Source organism: Papio anubis, chromosome 6, assembly GCF_008728515.1.
Source record: "Papio anubis isolate 15944 chromosome 6, Panubis1.0, whole genome shotgun sequence".
Lineage (NCBI taxonomy): Eukaryota > Metazoa > Chordata > Mammalia > Primates > Cercopithecidae > Papio > Papio anubis.
Genome location: NC_044981.1, coordinates 89,649,187 through 89,658,348, shown reverse-complemented (window position 1 = coordinate 89,658,348; position 9,162 = coordinate 89,649,187). Strand labels below are relative to the sequence as shown.

The 9,162-nt window shown below is 34.3% G+C and overlaps 1 long non-coding RNA gene across 2 annotated transcripts; it reads right to left on the bottom strand.

Moving 5' to 3' along the window:
• Positions 1–437: 437 nt before the first annotated feature.
• Positions 438–8,638, bottom strand: LOC103883866. Of its 2 annotated transcripts, XR_001901455.2 has the most exons (4): positions 8,411–8,638; positions 8,290–8,322; positions 4,823–4,970; positions 438–760 (listed from the first exon to the last, which is right to left on the bottom strand). It is a non-coding gene; the product is annotated as an uncharacterized LOC103883866 (long non-coding RNA). The 2 variants fall into 2 exon arrangements; XR_646236.3 differs by having other exon boundaries at positions 8,290–8,635.
• Between the last annotated feature and the right edge of the window lie 524 nt (positions 8,639–9,162).

Genomic DNA, 9,162 nt, shown 5'->3' with positions numbered 1-9,162 from the left:
AAATTAGCTGAGTGTGGTGGCACATGCCAGTAATCCCAGCTACTCAGGAGGCTGAGGCAGGAGAATCACTTGAATGCGGGAGGCAGAGGTTGTGGTGAGCCAAGATCTTGCCATTGCACTCCAGCCTGGGCAGCAAAAGTGAAGCAAAACTCTGCCCATGCCCCCCTACCCCCACCAAAAAAAAAAAAAAAAAAAAAAAGGAAAAAAGAAAAAACTATGTCTAGCATGTAAACACTCAAAACATTAGTTATGGTTATTATTTTCAGAAACCCTTTAAATTCTTACTTATTCTTATTTACCTTACCAGGTCATGGAAGATACACTTTTGTTTAAACATAAGAACTCCTTTAGATTATTAATTGTTGCACACATGTGAAAATAGCCTTATACTTTATGTTATAAGAATCACAGGAAAATAATTTTTGAAAGGCACATGATTTTAGTGTTAGCTTGTTATATTTTTATAATCAGTTTATTGAGATGTCTGTCTCAATAGGGTATAAACATGACACGTTTTGCATTTATTCTACTCATTGTTCTTCAATGGGCCATATATATGTTCTGTCACAGACACTTAAAATTGTCTCGAGTGGATTCCATAACTTTCTTATCAGTCGAATTTAGCGTTGCAATTTTATACTGGATTCAAAGCTTTTCTGTCCTCTGTTGGCACAACATGTGGCTTAGGAGAGAGAGAATGAGAGGAGGATAGTGGTCTGCTTTTCCATTACTCTTTCATCTTCATCTTCTGGAGGTGGCCCTACAGGATGGAGGTAGGGAAGAACAATAGGGAAGTCAAAGGTTTAATTTGTAAAATTACCATACCGGGTGTGGGGCGGAACCCCTGTGTGACTCTGACTTGGTCCTATTTTATCACATTTTATTGCTCTCCATTGATGGAGTGGTCTCCATCAATATGCTGTTCTTTGTGAAAGAATGAACATTTGTTTGGGGCACTACTCAACTCCACATCCATTCCATCCATTAAATAAGTCTCTTTCTGCAGAGCTGCACGTGTAGCAGTGTAGGCAGCAGTGGCAGCTGCTGTTTAGCTGTCAGGTGCGAGCCCATGGTTGGCTTCAAGTAAACAAAGTGCAGAGCAGTACCAAGCCCGTCATCTGCCTTGGAACCATTTAAACTGGCACCCAAGATCAGCTGCAAGTACCATTAAAGGGAAATTGTAAGAATTGGGATCTTATATTGATAAAAACTTCCTGATTGCATTATGGTAATGATATCAAACAAGAAAAGACACAATCAAATGACAGACGATCGGTCCCTATTTCTAGGAAGTAATACAATTTGATTCATCGTATGGCTTCATGGTAAACTACTCCCTGTTACAACAAAACCCTCTAGTCAAAGTCCTCTGATACCAACATCTTTAATAGTAACATGCCTTCAAGCAAGATCTCCCCAAGTTTCAGTTGGGGAGATGAAAGAAAGAATGAAGCTGCAGTGCTGCTCCTTGTCATTTCTAGCACTAAACCTGGAAAAAAAAAAAGAAAAAAAAAAAAGATTCCAGATTCTTTTAAGTTCACAAAAGTAGAAAACCACTAATGTAAGACATATTGTAAGGTTGGAGCTACAATTTGACTAATGTCAACAATGAAATCATGGAGGAAGCCCGCATCTTCTGAAGATGTGATTGATGATAAGCCAAAACCAGATAATCTCACTGAAGAAGACCTCAATTTTGTGCTGAGGAATCACTTATCTCAAAAAAATAAAATCTATAGTGACATGTACATATGGACCTTCTCACCCTTCTATTGAAATTGACTCTGGATCTTCAAGTTAAAATGCAGACAGAGGTCCATTTAAACAGGTTGTAATTTCAACAACCGCAAAACAATATTCATGCTGGCAAGAGACTTGATACATAGAACAAATACATGAAAAGGAGATGTTAGCCAGAATTGCTTAACAGCTTAGAAAAGACTTGTAGTCCTTTCTTCAGAAACAATGCAGAAAAAAATGAGTGTTAAGGAAGAAAACTTTTAAATAAAGTAACTTCTTGTAAGTTCAGTTGTTAAAGCAAAAAGTATGTATATATAGAATAAGAGGAGAAAGGTGTTGATTATGGTTCCTGGACAAGAAGCATCTCCAATAGAGTGTGAGCTCTAGCAAAGCCTGAAGAGACCTTACCTTCCATCTTCTAAACAAGCTACCAACAATATAGTTTGAATGGCTATGTCTGAAGAATAACAATCTAGAAGCAAAAATAACTACGTTAGTCTGTTTTCATTACTATAACGTAGTGCTTGATACTGGGTTAAAAAAAAAAAAAAGAAAAAAAAGGATTATTTTGGTTTATAGTTCTGCAGGCTGTACAGGACACATAATGCCAGCATCTGCTTCTGGTGAGGGCCTCAAGAAGCTTGTAATCATAATGGAAGGCGAAGGGGAAGCTGGCATATCACATAGGAAGTGAGGGGCAGGGGAAATGCCAGGCTCTTTAAACAACCAGCTCTCACATGAACTCATTACTGCAAGTAAGGCACAAAACAAAAACAGGTTAAGTGTTGGAGAGTTGCAAGTACTGGCCTGCTGGTAGATATGGGGATGAGTGTACTTACCATCATCCCTTTTTACCTTGGAAAGCCTTCCCTAATTGTACATTTCCTGAAAAATGCTTGTTTGTTCACCAAAATTGTAAATATGTTGCAAGGTTGAGCTCTAGCATTTTTGGGACTAAACCAGATTGTCCCTTTACTCATGTGGGGAGAATGAGAGTACTGCCTCCAAAACCAGTAGCTATAATGCCAGTGCCACCTTCTAGCGGTCCGCTCTATCACTACTTCCTTGCTTCTAAGGAAACTGAATGTCATTTGTATCATCCAAAACACTGTAGATTTAACATTCAGTGTTCAAAGCCAGGCTGTGCATTCTATCACCCCATTGTTACTGTACTGCCACTGCATACCTTGGAACGAATTCTACCTCAAACCAGCCAATGACATCCAGTCTTACCTGGCAGAAGATCCTGCAGTTTGAAATTTTCCATCTACTCATGAAAGATATTCTATAGAACTTGTCAAATCTTTGAAACTTATAATATATTGCTTTCCTAAAATGGAGTTTATTACGTAACTGAAGTGTCTAATCTTTCAAGTTTATAAGCGTATTAAGTGGTTTAACCTTGAGTGTTTGTTTTGTTTTTACCACAAAAAAGTAGCTTAGGGAAAAGTTAAATTCTATTAAAACATTTGAGACATTTTTATATACTGCTGTTTTAAGTATCATCATTTATAATGTAATATCATTGTTAGTAATGGTACTATAGTTTAGGGCCATGTCATTGTTATGTGTAGAGAGATACAGTGAGAGAGGCAAGTGCTACAAACTGAGTATGTTTTATCCAAATGATTGGGACCAGAAGCATTTTTAATTTTGGATTTTTTTAATCTTAAAATATTTGCATTGTATTTACGAGTTAAACATCCCTAACTTGAAAATCTGAAATCCAAAATGTTCCTTTGGGCATGCCATTTGGGAATCACATCAGTTCTCAAAAAGTGTTGGATTTTGGAACATTTCAGAGTTTGGATTTTTGGGTTAGAGTTGCTTAATCCATATTATTCTAAAAGTTGAATTGTTGCTTCCAATTTTCCCAAAGATTATATAATGTTCATAATCCTCTGTGAAAACACGAGTGACCAAAAGTGCTGAGGTTGCTTAAAATTGTTATTTAATTCTGCTTTTTAAATTTTAAATGAGTTTAAGTTGAAAAGCATAATAATACCGGTCTCTTGGGTTGACTACCACTTTGGTAAAATGGCTTCCAAGTCCCTCACCTTCTGCAAAAGGTGTCCGTGTAGGATGAAAACAATTGGAATGATAATTACAAAAAATATGATCAATGTTTTTAATGTTTTACTATCAAGATATGCTTTTAAAATATATTTTGGGTCAACTACATCATCACAAAATTATACAAATTTTTTTGAAAGTATATACATAAACTATCAGAAAACAGACTTCAAACTCAAAAAATTATAAATAAACATGTCTATTCTCACATTCTAATGAATAATGTTCTCAGAAATCACTTTGCAGAAAATATACTTAGTTACTACTGAAGATAATTTTTGAAAAGTAAAAATTAGATTTAGATAGTATATTTTAAAAGGCAGAATTATATAATTACGGAGATCATATGGATATACCCCAAAATGGTGTGAAACTTTTGACCTACTGTGTTTATTTCAGGGTTTTATGTGTGTGGTTTTTAAAATTATGAAGGCAAGAAGTGTCAAAAGCTTTAAAATTAAATAACAAACTGATTATTTATTTTAAAGATATGATGTATAGTAATGTTTTCAAAAATTAAAGCTTGGAAGATGGTTAGAAAAGAGTGAGTGAATGTAAAAGGGATAATAAAGATGCAAACATTCTTAGGACAAAATGAAGCTAATTCTGTAAAAAAAATAAAAAAAACTAAAGCCTCTCTCTGGGAGACATCTATGTCTCTCACTGGTCTCATGTCTTCAGTTCTCTCTCCTGGTGAGGCGTAACCTCAGTTAAACCAGTGGCTACCGAGACAGCTCTGTTTTCTGCTTCTTTCTCTTACCATTTTCCATTCCCTCTGAGATTTTTCTTTTGTATTTAGACTCTTTATATAATCTCTTCTCACCTGCTGGGTATATGTCACTCCAATATTCATGGCACTGGAGATTCTGCACTTTAATTAGACAGCTCCCCCTCTTATAGGCATTCTGTATCACAAGTTACTCTCTTGGAAACTTCTCATATGTCCCTTGCTCCACATTTCTTTCTTTCTTTTTTTTTTTTTAAACAAAGGAAAAATATCTTACTCTACCTATTTTGCTTCCTTCAGAATGAATGGTCTTTTATTTTTGTTTTCTCCTACTTTTCACCTTCCATTCCTGTTGCAAAAACAGAAGTAAAAAGCGGCTGCGATGGTGTCTCGGGATTGCAGGACTGGTTCTGACATCTCATAGTAAGCCCTGGGGAGAGGTTTGCAGTGTTATGCGTCTTTAAAATTAGTATGCATTTAACATGGTAACATGCAAAGTCCATTTGTAGCTTGTTAGATGTAGTTTACATGTAATTCTTACCTTTTAGTTTTATATAGAGCCATATGAAATTATAGATATTATATTTGATTTTTAATTAAAAACAACTACAACTTTCTGAGAAAGGATTATTTAATGTAAACAATTTAATTTACCAAGAACTCAGCTAACCTACAGAGCCATAATATAAAGTTTATATTTTTAAAATGATAAACAAGACTTAATCCATGGAACTTGGAGGTATATTTTAGGTTAGTTCTTTAACATCATCTGACAAGTAAAAGTTGAATATCCAGAAATCTCCTTGCTTGTGTCAGATTGGCATGTATCAGGCAGTGTCAAGCAGTGAAGTAATGAGCATGTTTCAAAGCAATATATAAATAATGCAGGTTCACTGTCACTGCAGAGGTGCAGAGGTGTGTGTGTTTTTTGTTTTTTCTTTTATTATTTCCACAATTAAGAAAAATAGGATTCTGAAGCAGAATAAAGCCCAATTAAAACAAAACATGTTAGAATTGCAATTAATATTTTTAGAACTTGTTCTCCATTTAATTAATAAGGCCAAATAATAATTGATGGTATGTGTAGCGCTCTGGGATTAAATAAATGACTTTAGGTGTTAGATCTGAGATTTAATCCCAACTCTGTCACTTGCTATCTGATGTTTGGAGAGTCAAAGACTTTTCATTCTTCTATCTATAACAATAAGACAATGTTGTCTACCTTACAATAAGGTTGTAAGAATTACAGGTAATGTGAGTAAGAAACTTAGGTCAGAAAAGCAATTTCTAGCAACTCTTAGTATTGTTACAATTAAAAGGTTAGATTGGTACCACAGAAGAGAGCCACTGAGGGGAGGAGCTGGAGGGCATCTGCTAGCAACTAGAAATGATGGTATAGCCAATGATAGGATGATATTGGCAATGATAGGATGGTATTGGCAACGATAGGATGGTATTGGCAATGATAGGATTGTAAAGAAATGATGGTATAGGCAATGATTAGGACGTTTAATCCAGTTTCACACCTTATTTGTCTTAATGATCTAGTTTGGTCAAGATGTGAAATAACTAGTGTAAATCACAATTTCATTCTAATAACTAGAGTGTGTTCTTGCTATTTCTCAATGTACAACATTTCTACTATCAGACTATCAAAACATCCATTTTTGCATACTACTTTTATATATACCACTGTCATTTAATAATTTTTAAACACATTTTTGAGGCAGTGTGAATGACAGGGATTTGAAAGTGGCAGTGACTAATACATCATCTAAGAACACAGTTGTTGGTTTCATTCCACCTTACTTTGCAAACAGGTGAATTGTGGTTCTTTTCCAGACAATAGCTAATTTCAGGGCATCTTCTTGAGTGAAATCAAGGAGAATAGTCATGTTATTCAGGAATTTTATCAACCACTAGTCTCTAGCCCTCTTGGTGGGTTTAAATAAAACAAATGCCCCATAGAGTGAAATTATTTGGACAGATGTCAGAGTAAATTCAAAGAAAAAAACCCAGCCCACTGTGAAGGACTCCTCAATTACTAAAAGAGTGCACAGGAGGTGTGCAGACAAATCCTATTACTGGGTAATGGGATTTATTCGCGTGTCCAGACACCAGTTTGAAAATGTGATTCTGCTCAAGACATAAGCAGAAGAGTTCTTATATGGGACAAAATTCTGTCTTCGGGAAAGATAGAATATATTTCACTAAAGTCAATCTGATTCTCCCTTTAATAAATTGCTTGAAGGAAAAGAAAGTCTTCGCTGACACAGAAAATGCTGAAGCCTCCTGAGCTTAGACCTTTGAAGTACAGTCTACAGCAGGGAGTAGGCAAGAGAATAACAGAATTTTGTCAGAGGTAGGCTCCGAAACACTAAGGATTTCTAGCTAAGCGGCATTCCTTATTCTTCCTGAGCAAGGCTAAAATGTGAATCGTTGAGTATTTTAAAGTGCTACATATTTTGTACCACATAGATAGTAAAATATTTACAAGATGAAAGGGCAAAATCTCTCTACCCCAGGAAAAAAAAATACTACAGAATTGAGTATTAACGTATTTTTTTTCATTGCTCAATTGTTTATCAACAGTTGTTTATCTAAAAATGTCATTAGCTAGAATTGTGCTGTATTAAACCAGGGATTGGCAAAGATTTTCTGTGAAGAGCCAGATAGTAAATATTTTAGACCTTGTTGGCATATGGTCTCTATCACTACTGTTTTTCTCTGCTGTGGTAGTGTAAAAGTAGCTGAAAACAGTTCATGAATGAAGGGCTGTGGCTGGATTTGGCCAAAGGGTTGTAGTTTGCTGATCCCTGACACTGGCAAATCAGCATCTTTAACAATTATCACCCATATCTATTATAGTTCCTGGCACATGGTATAGATTAATAAATATGAAAAAACAATATATTTTTTAGTAGTTCATCCTTTCTGTAAAGTAGTCTTTTCTACGCTACCTCTCCTTTTATATGATTCTAGTTGATTAATTCTAAAATAACCTGGACATTCCAAAAAGTTAGCCTCAAAATATGTATTAGACTTAATTTTGTTACATGACTCCTAAAAATAATCATAACCTGAATCTAATTATGAAAGAATATTAGAATAACTCAAAAGGTGAAATCTTCTACAAAAATATCAAGGTCAAGAAAGACAAAGGAAGGCTGAGATAATGTTATAAAATAAAGCTAATGTGACAAATATTATTACCCACTCTGGAGTAGAACTTTGATCAGGAAAAGCAAAAAATTATAGAGGGCATTTATTTAAAAAGTAACAAAAATGGAAAAAAAAAAAGATGTAGTTTAAAAATAGCAATGAATTATGAAATTTCCTGAATGAAGTTATGAAAAGGAATGATCTTGTTCCCAAGTAATACATCTTAAAGTATTTTTGATGGAGGTTGGAGAGCAATGTCTCCATGTTACTCTCAGTGGTTCAGATGAAATAATATACATGCATATAAATTGATAGAGAGAACATGATAAAGTAAATAGGGCAAATCAGGCTAAACAACATACAAGTTTTCTTTATTGAAAAGTTATTTGAAAGTACTGTTGTCTGCTCTCTCTTTCTGCCTAGATTAGATACACATAAATAGGAAACATTGATATTTTCACATATGTTCTAGCTCTTACTAATATCTTCCACTTTGAATAGATAGACGAATGGCTAAAATGGTAACTAACCACTTGATAAAGCAAATGAATAGATTCAATATTTGTATAGGGATTTTAAAATATTACCTGTTTTCCAGTTTTTCTGCTAAGCAAATAATCCTTAAGGAAAAAACAATAACTGAAATTATTGTAACTTTTAAGCCTTGAAATGTTCAACCAAAGAAATTCTTAGTAATTCGTGAATTACCCAATCAGCAGGAAATACTGAAAATACTTCCTTCAGCTATTTATTTAATTAGATTATATTTTGCCTGTAAACTAGATTAACAAGAACAAGAACATACAGTGTTTGTGCAGAATGCTGATCAAGGGCACAACATAGTAATTTAGTTAACCTAGAAAGCAAGTTTTCAAATTGAGACTGAAAGGGAAGAGTTTTAAGTAGGTGGAGCCTGAAAGAATGTTAACAAATAATGGACCATTCAAAATTCCGGAATGGTCCAGGTAGAAGTTGGTTGGAGAGACAAATGTTTTTTGTTTTTGTTTTTGTTTGTTTGTTTGTTTGTTTTCTGGATGGATAACTTGCTGGTTAGAAAGAATATCTCTTCTCTGTGCAATTTTAGAAGCACTTTGGGTTCATTCTAAAAGAGCTTTGCTTTTAGGCTGGTTTACTTTTCCTGTTTCTATTTAGTGTTTTTAAATTATTACAGAACAGGGGAGGAAAATGAATAGCCTTTAAAGTTATTCATGCTGGTTTACATGAAATTCTTTTAATTTAGAATATCCAATGAATAAAGAAAGTCTTGAATTATTTTAAGCTACCTCTGTTTTTAAGAATAAACATGAATCTGGACCAATCACCGAAACTGTGTGTATCACATCTAACTGTTTGTAAAACAAGAAAAATAGAATGAATCTTCATGGACATCAACAGGCTTAATTGAAAAATATCTATGTGGTTGCCTAAAATAATTAATTTGTAAAAAATGTTAAAACCTA